Here is a 22,867-nt window from a genome sequence, read left to right on the forward strand (position 1 = left end):
CATGTACTTTTGAACCTAATTTGGTCAATTGATAGTGTGCCTTTTAGTGAGACAAATTTACAAATAATGAGGTAAGAGCCCAATACTGCAACATGCTAAGCTCCCTTATCTGCCTGCGATGTCAGCACGAGTTTAGGGCAGTCCGGGATCAGTGTCCTGACTGCACTGAAAAATTAATGAAATTACACCATCTAGGCTGGAAAGGAGGCCAAGGCACTGTATGTCTGATCACCGAGCTCTGGCATGGTCCATTAAATACAGCCCTGCTTTCCTCTCAAAGCAGCTCCTAAAATAAACAAACATCCCCAGCTGTAACATTGCATTCAGGGGATCTGGAGATCTAACTACAGGGCCAGACGAATAAGGAAAATAACTGGTCCTTAGAGAAGGAATTCATTTAATCCGGGGTTCTCAAACTGGGGGTTGGGAGCCCTCAGGGGGTAACGAGGTTATTATGTGGGGGGTCGTGAGCTCTCAGCCTGCACCCCAAACCCCGCTTTGCCTCCTGCATTTATAATGGTGTTAAATATATTAAAAAGTGTTTTTAATTTATAAGGGGGTTGCCCTCAGAGGCCTGCTATGTGAAAGGGGTCACCATAGAATATCAGGGTTGGAAGGGACCTCAGGAGGTCATCTAGTGCAACTCCCTGCTCAAAGCAGGACCAATCCCCAATTTTTGCCCCAGATCCCTAAATGGCCCACCTCAAGGATTGAACTCTCAACCCTGGGTTTAGCAGACCAATGCTCAAACCATTGAGCTATCCCTCCCCCTAAAAACCAGTACAAAAGTTGGAGAACCACTGATTTAATACATGCCTCAGAGTCCACAGAACATCCTCGCCGCCACAAGAAACGGAAAACAAATGGCTCGGGTTTACTCAGCTGCCTCCACATTCAAAAGTCCGTCAGGCTGAAAGACACGACAGGATCTATCGTCCTGAACTAAGTCCAGTTCAATATTCAATTTCATGAGGCAGAGAGAAGCCCAGGGATTTGTCATTTAATACATTCTTCTCATACTGCTGTTTATTTTCATTCCGCTACCTGAAATCCCTCTGCAGTTTCAGCTGAATGTGGTTATTCTTTACTTCCTGTTCTAAACTCTTGTGTAACGTTGCTGCCATTGGAACAGGTGCTGTGCTGCTCCCCAGAGGTAGCTGCACATTGGGGGCGAGTAAGAGGATTCCTGTGTCCATACTAAGTACACTGGAATCCTTCTGAGTGAATAGCTCTTCTTATGCAGGTGCACGTCATGCCTCCAGAGATGAAGCTGAGTTCCATTTGGCACTAAAAGCAGGGATTCAATCTCTTCGTTACATATGAAAAATGCACCGTATCCTCCCCCGAGTCGCAGCACTTACTCTTTGCATACAGAATGAGTTTTCAGAGCGTTTACAAGTAAATCTGTACCTCGTGCAGGTTGACGTAGCCCTGTTTGAAACGGGACTGCACCAAAGTGAACTAGGTACCTTTCAGTTCGTGCCAGCAGCCTCTACATGGGGCAGTTAGAGCGCTCTACAGTTCACACCCCCATAATCCGGCCTGCGGTATCGTGTGGACAAGCCGTAAGAGACAGTCTAGCGCTCGGAATGCAGTCTGCTTCATGACATGAAAGGGAAACCCCAGCACAGAGCATTGGCCACCAGGTCTCTAAGAATTCCCTCCCTCCAACAGGTTACGTTACTCGCTGTGAACTAGAGGGGCACAGCATGTCGTCTGCTACTGCCCTGCCAAAAGTAACCAGAGAACCGACCAGCAAAGTAAAACCTCCTAAGCAAGGGCAGGATAGCAGAGGCGAATGCCAGCTGCAGGGACGATTCTGCTGGTACTGAACCTGACAGCCGGACTATGGGCCCAATACCCTGCTGGCTCCATGCACGAAACTTCGCTGGGAGCTGCACCCTTGCAAACAAGGGTAATGTCAGCCATACGCCACAGGCCTCTGCTGAGCCCTCAATTATCCACCCGCAGTAGGGCCGCCAGATGCTTGGTTTTCGACTGGAAAGTCCAGTTGAAAAGGGGACCTGATAGTGTCTAGGCAGATCTACTGATTGGACACCCAAAGTCCGATTGCTGTGAGCAGGAGAGTCGGGGAGGCGCCGGGTCATCATCTGCTCCAGCCCCTACTCAGCCGGGGCTGCCTCCTACCTTCCTCAGGTGGCTGCAGCTCCCCGCCCCGGCTCTGCGGGCAAGTCCCTCCTGACCCGGACGGGGAGGGGAAAAGCAGCAAATGACAGGAGGGAGGGGGAAGAGGAGTGGATGGGGGCAGGGCCTCAGGGGAAAAGGTGGTACCGGGGTGGGGCCTCAAGGGAAGAGGCGGGGCAGGGGCGGGGCCTCAGGGGAAGATGCGGGGTAGGGGCGAGGCCTGGGGCAGGGGAGGTTCCGGCACTCCTGCTGGGAGTGTCTGGTTTTTAAATATTACCACGCTGGCAACCCTAACCAGCAGCAGAGCGAAGGGCCACATGTGGCCCAGCACAGAGGCAGCTGCTGCCCTGGGGAACAGCCCCGCTCAGTGCTGGGATCACCTCCACTGCGTGCCCCAATATCACCCAGCCCTCCTCAGCACCAGCTTGACACCCACCCGGAGCTGGTAAAGAAGGGAACGAGGGCAATGCCCACCAGCGCTGGAGAGGGCAGCTGGAAAGGGTCAGTGGACAAATGGGACTCTGTGCTAGAGGGGAGGGGTGACTGCTTGGGCCTGAGCCATGTTACCAGAGTATGGAGTGTCGCCTCCCAGAGCATGCACTGAAATCTGCAGGGGAGGTTAGCAAGCTCTGCCGAGCTTCTCACCCTGGCTCTGCTCTCTCACCGGAGAGACTAAACGCGTGCGCAGACCAAGCAACCCGCACGCCCCCAGCTGCTATGGGCCGCATTCTCCAGCCAGCTCAAATTCCTGCCCAGGCAATGCAATACTCCGGGTGGGTCATCGGCACCGGGGACTGAACCTGGGACGTCTGGATCTAAAAGCAAGCGCCACCACCGGCGCTAAGAGAGCCAGCTCAGCTCTGCGGGAGCCACCTCATCAACAGCTACAAATGGCCCCCGCTGCTCGAGGGGGCCAGCATGTCACCCTGAGTCGGGGGTGGGTCATACTTGCACCCTGTGTTGTCATTTACACCTGTGCCCAGGCGCGGGCTGGAGTTAAAATCCTGGACTGCAGGCGCCCTAAGCATCCAGCCCATCTCGCTGCTGAGCGACAAGCCCAGTAACCCAAGGGGAACACGGGACTAGACGCGATGAGGCCCAAGGAGGGATCTTGGAGTTAGCCATTCAAACAAAGGTGATCTCAAACGGCCCTGGGACCATGCTCCAAACTCCAGAGGGACATGACAGCATAAAGGATGGACGCCTGGCCAAGGTGGGACTGAGAAAGAGAGCCAGGGTCCCTGCCCAAAAGGGCTTGCCCAACCCAAGCAGATAACACACCAGACCGACAAAGGAGGTTGTGAAGGACGAATATTTAACCCTTGATTATTCCACCCCCTTTCCAGTTATTATTCCCACCACCATCAGCTTCCTCCCTCCCTCATTTTCACGCAATGTAATGACGTCTCAGACTTCCTACCCGCTTGCCCCTTTCCTTTAACTGCCTGTAACCATCATCAACTCCCTTCCCACCCCACCTCCAAATCCCCACATTCCTCTAAAGTCTACTGCAAAGCCAGACATGAACCTGATTAGACACATCAACAGGATGCTGGTAGGCCGGCGGGGAGGGACTCTTCCCCTGCCTGGAAGGTTAGAGGATGGGGAAGGAAATTCTCTGCTACCGAGCAAAGGCAGACTGGGAAACAACCTCTTCTTTAGCTGGAAGTGTCTGCTCATTGCCAGTCCACAGGTGGTGGGAGCTCCTACTGGACAGCAGGGACTGGGGAAATAGCCCCTCCTTGCCCTGTGCATAATTTCCTGACAGGCTGAGTTAGCAAGTCAGGAGTACACGGGTCTGTTTAGATTGGGAGAGAGAAATGAGCACAGCAGGAAGACCAAAAAAAAAAAGCTGCACACAATGGGCCTGACGCTCCTTTCGCTCACAGCGCTGTAAGCCAGGAGCCACTGCACTCAAGTCAGTGATAACAGTGGGGAGCCCGGGGGGAAGAGGGAGATCAGGCCCTATACACACCTCCCTGCCCACATCCCTTGCATGCTCCCAAGTGACTGCGGAGATTCTGCAGAAGAGCAAAAATGGCAGAGATTTACAATTGCAGAACCTGTGGTTTTCCTCAGCTGGAGATTTCCATGTGCCAGTCACGAGCAGAATGAGACAGTGGCTTTGAGCTGGGCCCATGGACCCTTAACTTCCCTCAGTGATTGTTATCAGACTAGTAACAGCCGTCGGACAATGAGCGTTTGCTGCAGTGGCACCTGTGTTATTGTTAATTGTTTGTGTTGCAACAGCATCTAGCAGTCCCATGCATGGACCAGGGTCTCACTGAACTAGGCGCTGTACAAACATTGAACAAAAACCACAGTCCCTGCCCCAAAGACCTTACAAGGCAGAGAATTCTGAGTCATTTAGCCGAGCACCGGTTTCACTCCCCCGGCTTCCCAGGGACGGATAAAAGCTTTGTGGCTGCTCCATTGAATTCTCAATGAAATCAGAAAATACCACTTGTGTTTTCTTACTAAATTGAGTGGAAACAAACCTCTCTTCCTGAGTGGCTTCTAATTCTCCAACCTCCTGGGACTATTATTTAGAAACGCAGTAATCACTGTTAACACGTAATAATAATAAACACTTCGCTCTCAGCTTGGGATCCCAAAGAGCTCTGCAAATAGTCATTAGATGCAGCAAACCTCACTGTATAGCAGCTAAGCATCACAATCTCCCCTTTGAAAATGGAGGCACACAGACGAGGCTTGCCTGAGACCACACAGCAAGTCAGTATCAGAGCCAGGCAGAGAACCCAAGGCTCCTAGTCCCAGACCCGCTGCTGTAAACGCTGATCTCTGGGGCTGTCTCAGTTAAGCCTTTCCCAAACCCTTCAAAAGCCAGATCCTCTGCTGATCTAAATCAAAGTCATTTCATTCACTTCACTGGAGTGACACTGATTTACACCACGGAGGATGTGGCCCTGTGTATTTAAATGAAGAAACAAAACATGGTCTCAACCCTACAAGTCCCCGACATGCAGAACTTCCACTGACTTCGGCAGGAGTCCCTACTGCAGAGGGCTTTGCAAGCTATTAGTGGGTTTGTCAAGAGCTGCTCTTTTGCAGTAAAAAAGTGCTTAACTTTTAACTGGATTAAGCTGCTTAACACTGTCTGCTACGTGCCCTCGCTGGCACCATGGGGCCATAGCAGGGCCAGTTATTGACCTAGTTAGGCAGCCCTGTAAAAATGCCGCCCTCTTTCGCTCCTCTTGGCATCCCACCCCTCCCACTCGCTACTGGAATAGCGCACGGACACCTTGCTGCTGTTTACGGATAGACGCTGCCCAGTGCAGTTCACACAGCAGACGCCCGCTGTAATTTTGCCCAGCGACGTTGTTCTTTCTTTCCAGTCTGAATAGCTCAGCGTGAGAAGCTGAGTGGAATCACTGTGCCCAGCAAACAGGAGCTAAAATTTCATTGTGTTTGGGATCAGCATCGGACACGATTTATGGCCAGACCTGGATCCCCAGCACTGTCTCTGTTCTCATCCCCACCTCCTCTGAACCACCCCCAATGTCCCCTATTTCCCCTGCCTCAGTGGATGTGATTTTCAGAGGGGCTGTACACCCGCAGCTCCCACTGACTTGAGCAGGAATTCTCCTGAGTACTCAATAGGTCTGAAAATCAGACCTAGTTCCTGTTCCCACAGTGACCGCGTCCCTGAAACGCCCTGCTCCAAAGCTCTTGTAAACTGAAATCCCTCCAAAACATTCAATAGGGACATGTCGCCTACCAGAAGTTAATAATAAATCTAACTTATCTGAACCACCACATGGCCCAGTCTTCCGAGGAAACCATGTAGGCCTGATCATTGTATCCCTTGTCCCATCCTGTGTTTCTTAATGACCCTCACTTGTGTCCAAACCGAGGCTGCAAGATCGCCAGGACGCAGACCGTGTCCTTCTTGGTTTCCATTGAGATGCCTGTGGCACTTTTGGAAAGCCAGAAATAATCAGTCCTGTAAATCATCTACATAGAACCTCGATATTCAGGCCTAGCATCACAGTATCCAGATTCTACATCTGAATAACACCGAGATCCCAACACACCTCAGATCTTGGCTGTAGCATAGGTGCACCCTAGTAGACATTATACACAGTGATACTGTCATACAAAGAGTATCCCCTCTTTAGAGGTCACTGAAAAGTAGAGAATTCTGTTCCTGGCTCTGCCACTGGCTCCTGTAGGACTTTGGGCAAGTCACTTAATCTCTCTGGGCCAAAGTGCTCCATCTATAAAGCGGGCCTCATTGATGTGTGTATTAAGGTAGTGCCCAGAGACCACACTCAGGGATCTGGGCCCTATTGTTGCTCTCCTCTGGACTCTCAAAAGACAGACCCTACCCCAAAGAGTTTACAATCTAAGTATAATAAGATGAGACAACCGGTGGATACAGACAGGTGGGGTGAATCCAAGGTAACAGCACGATGATTATGATACATTTGTACCACGCTCATCATATCATTTCAATATTTCTTCAATGACTCGGATAATGGAATGGAGAATATGCGTATGAAATTTGCGACACACGCAGAGAGAGGGGCTGCAAGCACTCAGGAGGACAGGATTAGAATTCAAAATGACTTTGACAAATTGAAGAATTCGCCTGAAATCAACAAGATGAAATTCAATAAAGATAAAGATAAATGCAGCTGGGGGTTACAGTGGATCACAAATTGAATATGAGACAATGTGATGCAGTTGTGTATATGGCTAATATTTTCGGGCATATTAACAGGAATGTCATATGTAAGACGTGGAAGGTAATTGTTCCTTCTACTCGGCACTGGTGAGGACTCGGCACTGGTGAGGACTCGGCTGAAATAATGTGTCCAGCTCTGGGTGCCCTACTTTAGGAAAGATGTGGGTAAATTGGAGAAAGTCTAGAGAAAAGCAACAAAAATGATAAAAGGTTTAGAAAACCTGACCTATGAAGAGAGGTTAAAAAAAAAAAAAACTTGGCATGTTTAGCCTTGAGAAAGTAGACTGAGGGGGACCTGCAAACAGTCCTCAAATCTGTTAAGGGCTGTTATAAAGAGGTTGGTGATGAATTGTTCTCCGTGTGCACCGAAGTTAGGACAAGAAGTACATGTCTTCATCTGTAGCAAGGGTGATTTAGGTTGGATGTTAGGAAAATCTTTCTAACTAAAAGGGTGATTTTAAGTTCTGCAATAGGCTTCCAAGGGAGGCTGTCAGATCCCCATCACTGGAGGTTTTAAAGAACAGGTTAGACAAACACCTGTCTGGGATGGTCTATTTGTCCTGGCTCAGCACAGGGAGCTGGACTTGGTGACCTCTCGAGGTCCCTTCCAGCCCTAGGAGTCTATGATCAGCATGATAAGCAGCAGTCACACCATGCCAGCTCTGCAATCAGTTTGGAGTGGTCTGCAAGCATCACAGCACAGGCGAGTTTGGGGGACAGATTTCGCTTTCCCAAGAGCTCCTCTTTGGTCACCCTTCCTGTTTTCTTTTCCCTTTGTCCCTATTTCCTTTACTGTTCACGGCTTGGTAGAAATGGAATAACCACAAAAGATCGACTTTTCAACACCCAAAGGGGAATGTTTATTTTATGTGGGAACCAATTGCTCCTTTATCGCCATTAAGAAGCCCCTTTAATCTCAAAAGATCTTTACAAACATCAGCCGAGTAATCCAGCTTCATAATACCACATCTCAGGGAGGAGAGCATCACTGTGCCTGTTTGACACATGGTGGAATGGACTCTGGAAGTCAATGAAGTTCCCAAAGGTTCTGATTCTCCACATCTCCCATTAGCTTCAGTGGGAGCTGGGAGCAATCAGCACCTCTGGAAAACCAGGCGACATATGATTTGCTCCAAGCAACACATTTCAAAAAGGGCTCAGAGACCAATTGTGATGGGCTGGGTGTGGGTGGGAAACCACATTTTTATCAACATTTTTCAAGGGGGCAAACCTAGGATTTCCGAATCAGCTCTACCCATTGGCCAAACTCCCCCACAGATAGCAGCTAGCTAAGGTACTTACAGGGTCTCCATTATCATAGTATCTGAGCTCCTCACACTTGTCAGTGTATTTATTCTCACAACACCCCTGTGTGGTAGGGCAGCACTATTGTCCCCAGAGTACAGATGGGGAACTGAGGCACAGAGAGACCTAGAGTAGGTCTATGCTGCAGTCACACACCCATGGGTGGCCCATGCCAGCTGACTCGGGCTAAGGACCTGTTGAACTGTGGTGTAGATGTTCGGGCTCAGAGAGACCCTCCCACCTTGCAAGGTCCTAGAGCCCAGGCTCCAGCCGGAGTCCTACGCTGCAATTAAACAGCCCCTTAGCTCATGCTGCACGAGCCTGAGTCAGCTGGCACAGGCCAGCCACGGATGCCTAACTGCAGAGTAGACAGACCCTAAGTGACTTGCCCAACGTCACATAAGAAGTCTGCGGCAGAGTAGGGGACTCAACTAATTTCTCCCCAATCCTAGGCTAGCACCTCAGCCGCTGGACCGGCCTTCCTTTCTAGGGCCTACTGAGCCTGGAAGGGAGGCTTATGTTTCTCTCAACCCCGCTTTGCTCCAGCCTGTTTGCACGGGCTGTGTGCCGGGGCTGAGATTCGGCTGTATATGCGGAAGCTATGATGGCAAATGGTTCCAGGCCCCCAGACTGGGGTTGGATTGTGGCAGAATCAGGAAACTGACGCAGGGATAGAAACCAGAGGAAGTCTCCTTTGTTTATCTTTTCTAGCTGTGCAGAAATTGCCCCTCAAACGTTACTGAGCCACTCTTCCCAGCAACGCGTTGCCTTGTGCTCGCCACGACCATCGCTTTACCACTATGTACTGAACAGTCAGACCCTGGAGAGACAACGAGGGGGAGGGAATATCTTTGATGGGACCAACTTTTGTGGGTGAAAGAGACCAGCTTTCACACTACCTCGACCCACAGAAATTGGCTCCACGAAAGATATTATCTCACCCACCTTGTCTCACTCAGAACACAGCTACGACAACACTGTCAGACCCTGGGCAGCCCGTCTCCCTTTGCTGACAGAGGGATGCATGAAGAGGGAATGCAGGTTCTCTCATTGCAGTGGCTGCCTTCTTTGTGCATCTGACAGCACTTACGCCTGTGGTAAGCAAACCCTTTAATACAGATGCATCCAATTGCCTTTCCCAGAAGCTCCCACCAGTACTCGGGGGAAGGGGTGTGATTTCTGTGGTGTATGGACACTTGTCCAACAGGAACTGTTCCAAGATCTGCCTATTCAGCTCACATAGGACACAGAACAGCTGTCAGATGGTAACTTCTTGCAGTCACTATCTTCCTGATCCTGCAGAAGCATCTGCAACCATGGACCCTCACTGCCAAGAACAGTCCCATTGGCTCTGCAAAATTGAGGGCTTGGCCTGGACTGAAACTGTTGATTTAAATGGGGAGGAGATTCCTAACCTGTTGCCATTCCCCAGAGCAATCCCATCCCTCAGCTTCTGCTGTCTTGATTACATGGGAACTGTGCCATTAAACCAGTCAAACCGGCTGAATGTCTATGATACAGGAGATGCAGAAAAACAACCCAGAGAGAGAGACACACACATGCACAAAGTATTGGAAATTCCCCATCCATTCTGAGAAGCGAGCTCAGGTTGGTTCTCAAAAAGTGGTTTCAATTTTACAATTCTACAGAGCACACCCTTCACTTACGCTGACGGCAGCAGAATCCCACCAAGGGTGCAAGTTTAGCTGGGCAAGTAGGTGACCTGCAAACGGGGATATGGTTCTTTGGAGTTTGTGGCCATTTTTTTGTTGCATAAAGATCGTCTGTAGAGTAGAGCTGTCTCCCCTCCCCTCCAAAAAAAAAATCTGTTTGTTTTTTGTTTTGTTTTTAAATATTAGAACTTCAGGTCTTGCCTTCCCTGGTTTTTTTCCTGGATACCTCTATGGATGACTAGAGAACTAGGAGTTTATGATAAGTACTAAGGAAGTGAAAACCGAGCAACTGAGAAGGGAAGGAATACTTTAGTCAGCCTGTTTAAATGCCTTTGTTACTTTGCTTAACCTCCATTTCTACTCCAACGCTTGGCCCCATAAGGAGAGCATGTCTCTGTTAAAAATTCAACCACTTGCTTTGCTGCTACAGCTAAGGCCTGAGAAAGGTCCCCATACAGTTCTCCACGCTCCCACGGAGACCTCCAGTGGATACGGGGAAGACAAAACTCAATATTCCTGATATTTATAAGGAAAAGAAAATGATATAAAAAAGCCAAGCAGAAAAGGAAGGATGGTCCAGTGGGGAAGGTACTGGGCTAGGACTGCAAGACCTCGGTTCAATTCCCTGCTCTACCCCGACGTCCTAAGTGACTCAGGCAAGTCACAATCTCTCTGGGCCTCAGGTCCCCACCTGGATATGGAGATCACAGCACTTTTGTCTCTCATAGGGGTGTTGCCAGGTTAAACACATTAAAAGATTGTGAGGTGCTCCAACACTACAGTAATGGGTGGCCACTCGAGTACCTTAGACAGAAAAATAAGCTTCTTCTATTAATAAAGTCAAGACTTCCTTGTGTAATCAAAAGAAGCAGAAAAGAAGAATCCAACTTTATTTTCCTTTCCTGGTCACCTTTAAATAAAGGTTGACAAAACCCTACAACACTCAGGTTAGTTGAAATTGCCAACAAACTGCATCTAACTGTATTTGGATGGCATTGTAATGCAGGTGTTCAGGTCAGACCCACTGGAGTGAACTATACACACAGTCTTGCACATTACTATTTTCTAGAATTCATCCACCCCCTTAGACTTGGTATTAGATTACAAAAATTAAGAATTATATTGCCCTCCTTCAGCCTCCACCCTCAACCCAGCTGTACAAATCGGATTTTACTAGAAAACAGATTGTGATGCACCTAAATTTGGCATTTCCAGTAAAATACAACCTCTAAAAAGTTTGTATTGTTCTTCAAATGTGGGAGAACATACATTTCCTTGCTGGTTTAGCTGACAATAGCCAGCCACTATTTATAAAACTCCTCTAGCACTAAGGGCGCCTAAATCCAGTTTAGTTTCTTTGTTTAGACTGTACTGGATGAATAATTACATCGAGAGACAGTATTTCTGAGTGGACAGAGCACTCAGCCGTCACTCAGGAGACCTGGGTTCTATTCCTGACGCTGCTGCTGACCTGCTGGGTGAGCTTGGTTAAATCGCTTGCCGAAGCTCCTTCACTGCAGGTTTTCAAAAGGAGGCTGGATAGCTGCTTGTCTTGCATGGTCTAGACACAACAAATCCTGCATCTTCGCAGGGGGTTAGACTAGATGAAAACCTTCTAATCCTATGGTTCTATGTGTCTATCGCTCTGTGCCTCAGTTTCCCCATTGCTAAAATGATAGTGACCTTCTTTTTAAAGAGCTTTGAGAGCTACCGATGCATCATGCTATGTAGGAGCTAGATATTGTTATTAGATAACCCTGGACTTGGACAATAGGAAGTTAATAAGAGGATCCCCCTTTCCCTTTTGTATTCTCCCTGTAGTCATTAAGTATCCATCCTTTGTTGTCTGTGGCTCAAGCCATCCCATCTCCTCCCCTCCCTAGTAAGTAATTCCAGGAATTAATGCATGTAAATTTGCAGTGAGTTCCTGGGAGGATAGAGGTCAAGGGCTCAACCAATGAAGTGGATACTCTGCGGTCAGAATGCATCTCTGGACATCTGTGAGACGTCAAGCTGCCGGGAGTGGCTCACACTCAGTCTGCCCTGATGCTGGTGCTCCTGTTAAGAAGCAGGGCACAGACCCCAAACTGGTTGTGAATTCCAAACTTAGATTTCACCAACCAAGTATCAAGTGTGAACTCCTCAAGGACTACAACAGCCTGAACATGGAGTCACAGACAGTCCTTTTGGGTACTCCAGTACACCTTGTCACCCAGGTAAGCTTGCCTTTGTGATAGATGGTCCCTTACACCAAAAATCACAATAATATTCAGGTTACTTCCAGTCACTTACCCCTGGTCACTTACACCTTAGATCCTACACCAAAGACAAGGCTGGTAGCCAATCCAATTATAAACTAACTGAAGATTAACTAAGAACAAGAAATGAGTGGTTTACAAGGTTAAAGCAGGTAAACAGACACACGCAAAAGAGTTCAGTATTAAGTTCCAAAAGGTAGCTATATGTCCCCTAAGGCTAACCCGCGCTAAGCAGCTGGGGATCCCTTCCTTATGCTTAGAAATCTTGCCCTCTCAAAGTCCAAGCAGCATAGAGATAGTTTCTTCTTGTCAGGGATTTTTATTCCTTTCCCCCAGAGATCACACTGATGGGACGAGTCCTCGTGCACATCTCCTCTTCATGGGGAGAGCAATTAACAAAATCTTTTGTTCTTTGTTTCACCACAGCTCGTTGGGTTTCAATGGGCCTTCTTGGTGGGCAAGACCTAACACCTTCTGTAGCAAGCCAGCATTTTACATTCATTAATGCTTCTTTCCTGTTTGGTGAATTACACAGTTACAGAGGTTTACAATGCAAACACTCAATGTAACCTTACAATACTGGATACAGATGTTATGAGATTAATACATGGAGCAACTTACAAGCATTTCATAGAGTCTAAACACTAGACACATTCTCATAAACTTAACGTCTGTTTTAACAACACTAACAGAAGGTCTGATGCAGAGAGACCATCTCCCAGCTTGGCCCCCACCACTCCCAACAGGCCCCATTCAGCAGGGCAATTTTCCAAAACACTGGGGACTGATGGAGAATGGCGCGGTTTGTACAGGGTGAGGGGAGTCGAAGAAGAGAAGGCCTGTCACCCCCCGCCCTCCCCGGCACAAAGAAACAAGGTGGGAAATGACAGGACTCTAAGACTTTACTTGGCTTGTGCATTCACTTGTCTAGGTATCTCAGGGCTTGATCCTGCAAGATGCTGTGCAGTGACAACACTTGTTAACTTTCAGGCCCAATCCTGAGCTCACAGAAGCCAATGGCAAACACCCATTGACTTCAGTAGTGCAGGACCAGCCACTTTAGAGGGAGCTGAAGGCACTTCGCACCAGAAAGTGCTCTGGACTTTGCGGGACTAGGCCCTAAACTACTGTCTAGCTGCAGGATTGCTAGATTTTTAAAGTCAACAGACAGTGTAAAAGCTTGTGCACCCACAATCACTGATCAGGTTGGGATTCGCACATGTGTATCACTGGAGCACCCATGGACCCATCATCAACCAGGTCAGGGGCCAACCGTGCTCAGTGCTGTACAAACTTTATCTTAAAGGGAGCAGGACTCAAGTCATCCCAGTGAAGCAGCCCCACTGCCCTGCATCCACTGACCAGGAAAGACCCAAGACAAGTTCACTAGAGCCTGCAAGCTCCTGTGCATGGCAGACTCTTGCACTTGCATAGAGCCACTGACTTCAGTGAGCTTGCAGGATCAGGGCCTCGGTTTGGTTTTCAAGTTGATCTACCCCTTGGCATTCCACCATGCGAGGCCCTGGAAAACCAGCCGTGTTCATTTCGAAACAGGACTTTCCCACTAGCCAGAAGCACTGACCAGATTCCATTCATATGCCATCCAGCAGACAGGGCACTGGACTGGAACAAAAGAGCCCTAGGTTCTATTCCTGCCTCTGCCACTAGCCTGCGGGCTGACCTAGGACAAGTCATTTCATCTTCCTGTGCCTCAGTTTCTCCATTTGTATAATGGGGATAATGATACTGAGCTCCTTTGTGAAGTGCCATATAGGAGCTAGGTATTATTACATTAATATTTCCAAGTATAGGTCTAAACAGCAGAACAAATTTATACAATTGACAGTCATCCTCTGGATCTTACTGACTTCTATGAATACCACTGTTGTCTAGCTTGCAGAGTCACCCTAGGCGGCTAACATCTGCAGCATCTAATTCTTTCCATACATCTCTACATAATTATAGCTGGTTTCTTACAGTATCAGCACCCAGTTCTGCACTTCTCACTTAGACAAAACTCAAAGCTTCTGCCTGTCTAAGGAGCACAGGATCAGGCCCTTAGCTTCCCTCTGCCTTTACCGATTAACAAGAAATAACAGTTGGCCAGCGCACTGCGTTTTATTATTCAATTCCTAACTGTAAAGGTAGCTAAGCAATGGAACGAATTATCTAGGGAGGTTGTGGAATCTTTGTCGCGGGAGGTTTTTAAGAGCAGGTTAGACAAACACCTGTCAGTGATGGTCTAGATAATACTTAGTCCTGCCGCAGGAGGGGACTGGACTAGATGACCTATTTTTGTGATGCATTCCCTGGGAAATGCAGTCACTTGAAGTATGATCCCTGCATTTTGGCAGGTTTCAGAGTAGCAGCCGTAATTGGTTAGTCTCTAAGATCCCTTCATTGTTTATACTCAGAGGAGCAAATATTGGTCCCCACCCCAGCAGATACTGTGGCCATGGAGCGCCCTGACCTAGTGTGCTCCTAAAGAGCATGTGCGTAGTCTTCTTCTACACACGTTGCCCTCCTCCCCGGCACCCTCTCACAGCGGCCCTGAAAATTGGCCCTCGCCTCAATTTCCCATTTGAGTCCCCAGTAACTGCATGGAAGCAAGTTCTCAAGTCCATCAACATTACTGTTAACCAAACACAATGCAGCCGTCCCTCAGAATGGGCCATATCACCCCACTGCAAGTCGTCCCTGAAATCATGGCTTCGGTCTCACCTCCTGGTGTCCTCCGCCAGACCTGGATTCGTTATTAGTCCTCCTTCTAGCAGGAGCAGCTGAACCACCCTAAACGTGGGGGACCACAGGCGCCCAAAACTGTGACCCCGTTTCCCCACCCCCACACTGCCCCTTCCCCCCAAGACTCTGCCTTCCACTCGCTCCTCTCTGCCCCCTCTCCCCTGTCGCTCGCCCTTACAGCTGGTAAAAAGTGGTGGGCCCATGGCCCCCTGTCCTGTCCTGTCCCAGCGCCTCGGCTCGAGGACGTAACCCTACTCTTCCCAAGGGGACAGCCACCGCCTCTCTGCTGGGAGTATCCTCCCTTCACTGTTCCTGGGGGTCCAGCTCTCCAGCAAGGAGACAGCATCAGGTAACTTCCCACCCATCATCTGCTCCCCCTCCCTTCAGTCCCCTCAGGCCCTTGGCTACAGCTCTCTGGCTTAGAGCCAGCTGGCATCTCCCTCTGCTTCTGTTGCGGATGCTGCTGCTTTCAGCCCTCTCCAGCCCTGGCTCTCCGGCCTGGGGACAGCAGCCAGCAAACCCCTCTTGCTCCTCTCCTGCATTCCCCCTGGACCCCCCTTCCCTCTGTAGCAGCTCTCCTGCCTGCGACATCGCTAACATTCTGGTCTCCTTCTCACCAGGTCCCTTATAGACCCCCAGGTTCTGCCCCGCCCTCTTAATTGGCCCAAACGGCGTACCTGGACCGAACAGGAGCTCTGAGCCCAGTTTCATGGAACAGGCCAGCCCCCTTGTTACAGGGGTGCTGGGACGTTGTGCCTTGGCTCCAGATCCCCTACAGACCACTCCACACCTCTCTCCAGCCTGCAGGAAGCTAGCACCTGGATCCATGACTGCTGGGCAGATTTTCAAAGGAGCTCAGCACCCAGCTGCTCCCATCTGCCTCATGCTATTCAGTCCTGCCTACATCAGGGAAGGGGTATGCAGAAGTCATCGTGGACTACTGCAGCCAAGGTGCCTGTGGGGTATGGAGTGGGCTTCCTTCCCCTCCCCCCGCCATGCCAACAGAGGTCCCAATGCACAGCCCAGTTCCTCAGTCTGAGCTCTGCATAGAGCCCTGCGCGGATTTGCAGGGCTCTTAGCTCTGCAGCTAGAACTGCGACCATTATATTTAAGCCCCATTTGCAATAATTAAATTAACGGCAATAACTTCATGTTTTCCAGCATGTTTTACAAGACACTGACAAGTTCCCCTAAGGACACAGATGCTTGTCAAGCCAACTTAACTTCTCTGGACAAGTCCCCAGCAGTGAATTGCCTCTAGCAAAGAAGACTCCATCCTGATAGCAATGCAACACTGATCCAAACAACTTGAGTGCCTGCCAAAATCTGACCAGGCCATCACACACACAAAGGGTGTCAACAAATTCACTATCGGTTTGAGAAAGCAAGAGAGTGTTAAATCACGGAAAGAGCCAGTCAGTAAAATCCATTTCAAAGAGACTGTCAGAAAAGATATTCTGATAGGAAAATGCTTCCAACTTACTAGACAGATTCCGGCAACATCTTAAGTGCAGATATTGAAAATTAACGGATTATTAATTAATATTTTAAAAGCACTTTGAAAAGTGCTAGGTAAGAGGCAAGCATTATTAACAAACACTCATGTAAGTGATCTTACTGCACGAAACTGATCAGGATCCTGAAGATCTTGTAAATATTTGTTCCAATTCGTGGAATGGGTCAATCAGGGGCATAAAACACCAGGGGGGGAAGAGAGCTACTTTAGCTAAAGGAATGGTTGGCACAAGAAAAAATGGGTATGAACCTGGCCATGAGTAAATTTAGAGGAGAAATTAGAAGATGAGATGAGAAATTCTAACCATCCGAGGAATGAGTACCTGCAACAGGTGCCTAGTAGGAGCAGTGGGGGCAAACAACCAAACTGATTTTAAAATGGAACTTGATAATTTATGAACGAGATTACATGACGGAGTTGTCTGCGATGGCCAACACTGGACTCGTGACCCAGGAGGTCACTTTCAGCCCTACGCTCTTGCAAACAGCAACACTAAACATCTACCTTCAGAAAAACTCCCCCATCGGATGGGCAAAGAGGAAAGCAAACCCGGCCAACTGCATTAGAGAAAAAGTGGGGAAAACCAATAACATCCTGATGCGTATGAACCACAAATGAAGGTTAGCTGAACAAAACGTGACTTAGAAATTGTTCCTTTTCCTTATCGCTGATATTGTTTGAATGTGAGTAACACAAACCAACACAAAACACTCTTACCTCCACCAACCCCTTCAAGCTCAGGACAGAGGCAAATTGTATTACCAGGAGCCCTGATCCCGCAAAAGCTTATGTGGTTATCATTGTATGTTATTTGTATGACCACAATACTTAGGGCAGGTGTCCACCAGGACCCCTCTGGGCTAGGTGCTGTCTTCTAAGCATACGCAACTGCGCGAAGCCAGAACACAGGGACAGGCGCCCATGCGGTAACTTTCAGCGTGCGAGGGGCACGACTCAGCGGCTGAAAGCGAAGCCCGTGTCTCAAGCTTTGCAGGACGTGAGGCTGGAGCTTTAACGCTGCGATCTCCCCCGGCTGGGCCATGTCAGCCCCGCTCAGAGCGCCTGGAGCGGCCCCGGGGAGCCCGCCCACCCCAGCAAGCCCCCCGGAAAGAGCAGCTCCCCGGGGAGAGGCGGAGACAGGGGCTGGGTCACTCACCGGCTGCTCCGTCCTCTGGCTCGGGGGGCCCCGCCTGCGGAGGGGAAGCCGGGGCCGGCGCTGGGGCGAGGGGCTGGGAAGGGCCGGGGACCCCGCGCTGGGGCGCGGATCGCTCTGGCCGGTCGCTCCGCGCGGCGCCCGCCCGGCTCTCAGCGCCAGCCGCCGCCTCCGCTCGCCTGCCCCGGCCCCGCGGCCCCGACCCCACCCCCTTGGGGCGCTGCCAGGCGGCTCCTTCCCTCGCACACCCGCGCCCACCGGTCCCTGCCTGGCGGGGTCCCGCTACGAGGGGAGCCGCAAAGGAGGAGAGGACGTGGCAATGCACCTGCAACGCAGCTGGGGTTGGGGGGGCAGGGGGTAGGTCTGGCAATGCACCTGCAACGCAGCTGGGATTTGGGGGGTAGGTCTGGCAATGCACCTGCAAAGCAGCTGGGGTTTGGGGGGGCAGGGGGTAGGTCTGGCAATGCACCTGCAAAGCAGCTGGGGTTTGGGGGGGGCAGGGGGTAGGTCTGGCAATGCACCTGCAACGCAGCTGGGGTTTGGGGGGGCAGGGGGTAGGTCTGGCAATGCACCTGCAACGCAGCTGGGGTTTGGGGGGGGCAGGGGGTAGGTCTGGCAATGCACCTGCAACGCAGCTGGGGTTTGGGGGGGGCAGGGGGTAGGTCTGGCAATGCACCTGCAAAGCAGCTGGGGTTTGGGGGGGGCAGGGGGTAGGTCTGGCAATGCACCTGCAACGCAGCTGGGGTTTGGGGGGGCAGGGGGTAGGTCTGGCAATGCACCTGCAACGCAGCTGGGGTTTGGGGGGGGCAGGGGGTAGGTCTGGCAATGCACCTGCAACGCAGCTGGGGTTTGGGGGGGCAGGGGGTAGGTCTGGCAATGCACCTGCAAAGCAGCTGGGGTTTGGGGGGGGCAGGGGGTAGGTCTGGCAATGCACCTGCAAAGCAGCTGGGGTTTGGGGGGGGCAGGGGGTAGGTCTGGCAATGCACCTGCAACGCAGCTGGGGTTTGGGGGGGCAGGGGGTAGGTCTGGCAATGCACCTGCAACGCAGCTGGGGTTTGGGGGGGGGCAGGGGGTAGGTCTGGCAATGCACCTGCAACGCAGCTGGGTTTTGGGGGGCAGGGGGTAGGTCTGGCAATGCACCTGTAACGCAGCTGGGGTTTGGGGGGGCAGGGGGTAGGTCTGGCAATGCACCTGCAACGCAGCTGGGGTTTGGGGGGTAGGTGTGACAATGCACCTGCAAAGCAGCTGGGGTTTTGGGGGGGGTTCAGGGGGTAGGTGTGACAATGCAGCTGGGTTGGGGGGGCAGGGGGTAGGTGTGACAATGCACCTGCAACGCAGCTGGGTTTTTGGGGGGGTACAGGGGGTAGGTGTGACAATGCAGCTGGGTTGGGGGGGCAGGGGGTAGGTGTGAAAATGCACCTGCAAAGCAGCTGGGTTTTGGGGGGTGCAGGGGGTAGGTGTGACAATGCAGCTGGGTTGGGGGGCAGGGGGTAGGTGTGACAATGCACCTGCAAAACAACTGGATTTTACCAGTAATGGGGGGAGGGTGGTGCATCTACGAAACAGCTGGAGTTTCCTGGTAATTAGGGACAGGGAGCAGTGCTTCTATAAACCAACTGCATTCCACCAGGAAGGGGTGGGAAGAAGCAGTTCATTTGCAAAACAGCTGGATTTTACCAGGGGAAGAGGAGGGGAGGGGAGAGACCACTGCATCACAGATTTATTAAATGATTGTGTTTTATCAAATGCACCATTAAATCTGGAATAACTAAATGCCCCCTAAAGGCACAATAATTAATAAAGGCACAAAGCAATAAATGCACAATTAAATTGTGGATGACAGCGATGGGAAAGACCTGTTAGATCTTTCCTGCTGGCTGTTCCCTAGAGTCAGATCCAGTCTAGTTTTACACATCTCCAGGGATGGTGTTTCTAACCAGTTCCCTTGGGAAACTATTCCATACATCTCTCTGCTGAAGTTCTTCCGGATGGCCTGGCTTCCCTCCCCCAAGAGGCTTATATGCAGCTCATCTCTCTCACACGGGGCTGGAGGGTATACAGACTACATACCCACTGTTTATTTTTCCAAGATGAGTGGACGCTCAGTCTTTGGCAAGTCCGGGCACAGGTTGTAATTGCTGGGAGGCTGAGGGACTGGGAGCCAGTTGTCCTTTGTGACTCAGTTGTGAAATGCCTGGAGGGGGACACGCACATACCTGCAAGCGGCGACAGGAGGTAAATAGGCTAGCGTGCCACAACATATTCAGCCAAGGATCACGCGAATCACGGCCGGGAAGAGACGCATTACCGGGCTGCAATAAGTGGGTGAAATGCTATGCAGAAGAATAGATTAGAGGACCACAATGGCCTCGATATCTGTGACCGTTAACAGCCACATGTACAGGGGACATGGGCAGCGCAGCTGAGACAAACTTCTTCTAAGAGGAGGTGGGAATTCAGCTCCTCAAATGTTTGGAAGAATTTGCCTAGGGATGTGATGAATTCTCCAGCATTTGAAGTCCCTACATCATGACCTGCTGTCTTCCTAAGAGATGCGGATTAGCACAATCACAAGTTCTGGGCTTGATGCAAGAATCAATGGTTGAAATCCTCTGGCCTGCATGTTCTGCAGGAGAGACGAGGTGGGTAAGGGAATGTCTTTTATTGGACTTATTTCTGTACAGAAGCTGGTCCAATAAAAGATATTAACTCACCCACCTTGTCTCGCTAATATCCTGGGACCCACATGTCTGCAACGGTGCTGCCCCCAACAATGGATGTTATGCAGAAGGACAGATCTGTTCTCACTTTATAATACATGGTCCTCCCTTCTTGGACCCGGGGAAGAGACCAGTCAGATATTAGGGAACTATCCAGTTAGATTTATTCTGTTAAATCATGTGATATCACACCACAGGTGCCAGAGCCAGATTGACAAAGAGCCAGAATACAATAAAAGCTCGGATTGAACCCAAACAGACTGTACCTCCAAGGCAGTCTTTATGGATGAGGCAGAAAAGAAGAGCACCAGCTCACGCACAGCATCGGTTCACCGTCATGATGGTGCTGGTTGTCACCTTATCGGTCAATGCTACAAGAGTGAATTGCACTCACCAGGTGCAATTTTTAAAATCCTTGTGAAACTCGCAGGTAGCAAAGACGAAGCCGAATGCAGCCTCTGGCTTCAGGCTGCCCGTTAGCAGCCCAGCCGACAGGGAAACTCCGAGACTGACCCTGATCACAAGCCTCCGCTGGGGTGCAGTCAAACACACCGGGCCGGGATGTGTACATACCGGAAAACATGCCCTGTGTAACTGAGCACAACACCGGCACTGAAATAGAGAGAAACGCCTTCTGGGGCAGGCGCCTGAATGCAGTGCAAGCCAGGGACAACTTCACTGAGCTCAAGGGGGTTCGACCGGTGTAAAAACAAAGTCAGTGAGAGAATCAGGGCCCAGGACCCTAACTAGACATTGTTTAAGCCCAGGAAGTCGGCCTGGAGCATGTCCCCTTTCATTAAAAGTTTTATGCAATGAAACAATAGAATCAGGAGCTTAATTTAAACAGCTTGCTCCAATGGGTCTCTGTAGTGATCAATTTCTGTCTAGTCTGTAAGTTTATTGATTTCTGTGTATCCCACGCTCCTCTTAGACTCTTCTTAGCATGTGGAAAATTCACTCTTTAAAAACACATTACTACCCACATTGTCAAGTTGTCACAAACTCCCCAAGCCATGAAGTCTGGGGCTCTCCCTGCTCAGCCCAGCTCCCCATAGAGAGCTCAATGCCTCCAGACCTGCCAGTTGCCCACACTGAGCTGCAGAAAGTTATTCAGAGCCTTGCTCGTTTTTCTTTCCCCATATCTCCCCGAGCAGCTGCAGGCATTACTGGGACTGCTGCCCTGGCTAGGCTGACACACCAAGGATTGAACCAGGGACCTCCAGAGCCTTGTAGCATAAGCTGCTACAGCTTGAGCTAGCGGCCATAACAGACTCATATCCTCTGTGTCTCGACAGAGGGGGGATCTGTAACACACCCTCCCCAGTGGGTTACATTAGCACCCATCCCTTCGTCTTCCAGCACCAATGCAGCACCCAACGCTCCAGCGGACCTTTCTGAGCCATGGCCTTCCCCCCACGGTGCTTGTTCATTGTGGACCGTGCCATTCTGCTATGGGGATAGCCACTCTATATTGTACACAGCCATGCCAGCCTAAGCACCTCTCATATTCTGTACTCAGCAAGGCACCACCTCGGGGCAGTTGTACCATCTGGGGCCGTCAGCCAGCAGCAGCAGCCAGTAGCCTCATGTTCGGCATGTTTCCAGCTAGGCAGGAATAAAACCCTTCTTTGTTTGAGCATGGGGCTGCTGTCTGTGTGGCTGTCACAGATGACCCAGGGGAAGAAGGGAGGTGAGGAGAGAACCGGCCAGTGGCCAGATTTTCGTGGCTTCCACCAGCCCAGTCTGGAACTGATGTGGCTCCTGGTGGGAGAGGGGGCAGGGTGGACTGTAACTGCAGCACAAGCCCCCTGCAATCCCTGCTCTGCTGGGGTGCCCAGAGCTGGCTGTGCAGCCGTGGGTGGGCCAGGAGGAGGACGTGCTGATTCTGTGCCCCTCTCGGACATCTGCCGTTGGATGGAACTTAACACTGCTTCCCAGTTGTAGAAGCCCTGGGAGACGCAGCGGCAGCTATATTGCGGCCAGCCTACCCCTGTGGCCAACTGCTTCCGGGGATGCAGCAGGCCCCAGTGCGCAGAAGAAAGGACCGTGTGCTCCTCCTGTGGAACTGAATCTGGCCCTTTAATACCGTAGTGCAATCTGGCTTCCTAAGGGACTGATTGGGAACCTGAGTGAAAAGCAAATCTGTAAAGGAGACAGATGGGGAAGCGGCCAAACGAGAATATACAGAGTCAGTCAATGCTGCAGGGAAAGAGGAGGGCAGCCAAGATGCAGAGTGAAGTAATGCAGCCAAAGTGGTTAGCAAACGAAGCACGGGCAAAAGAAATAACAGCGAGCCAAGGGCTCCATTGATAAAGGAGGAGGGTGATGAAAGCACTGAGGCCTGTTAAATAGCTGCGATACTGAAATTATGTTTTAAAATCTGCCTTTCTTTGATTAAAGGAAATTGCCACAGAGGTTTAGCTGTTAGGAAGTAATACACACCTTGTAAAAACAGCTGTTGATAACGATCAAATAGGGGAACCCTTAGAACGGTCAGTACACACATGTCAGCAACTCCAAATGACAGGCATCACCAGGTGTTAAGGTCAGACCAATGTTCCATCCAGCCCAGTATCCTGTCTTCCAACGGTGGCCAATGTCAGGTGTCCCAGAGGGAATGAACAGAACAGGTAATCCATCAAGTGAT

At 50.5% G+C, this 22,867-nt stretch overlaps 1 protein-coding gene across 1 annotated transcript in view; it reads right to left on the bottom strand.

The window, feature by feature from the left end:
* P2RY6 (pyrimidinergic receptor P2Y6) overlaps window positions 1-17,598 on the bottom strand; it is an 83,625-nt gene extending 66,027 nt beyond the window's left edge. The window contains exon 1 of the mRNA XM_073316271.2: window positions 17,504-17,598. The gene's annotated coding sequence lies outside the window, so the exon portion shown is untranslated. The remainder of the gene's footprint in view (window positions 1-17,503) is intronic.
* Window positions 17,599-22,867: the final 5,269 nt, after the last annotated feature.

The sequence above is a fragment of the Lepidochelys kempii genome, chromosome 1, assembly GCF_965140285.1.
Source record: "Lepidochelys kempii isolate rLepKem1 chromosome 1, rLepKem1.hap1, whole genome shotgun sequence".
Lineage (NCBI taxonomy): Eukaryota > Metazoa > Chordata > Testudines > Cheloniidae > Lepidochelys > Lepidochelys kempii.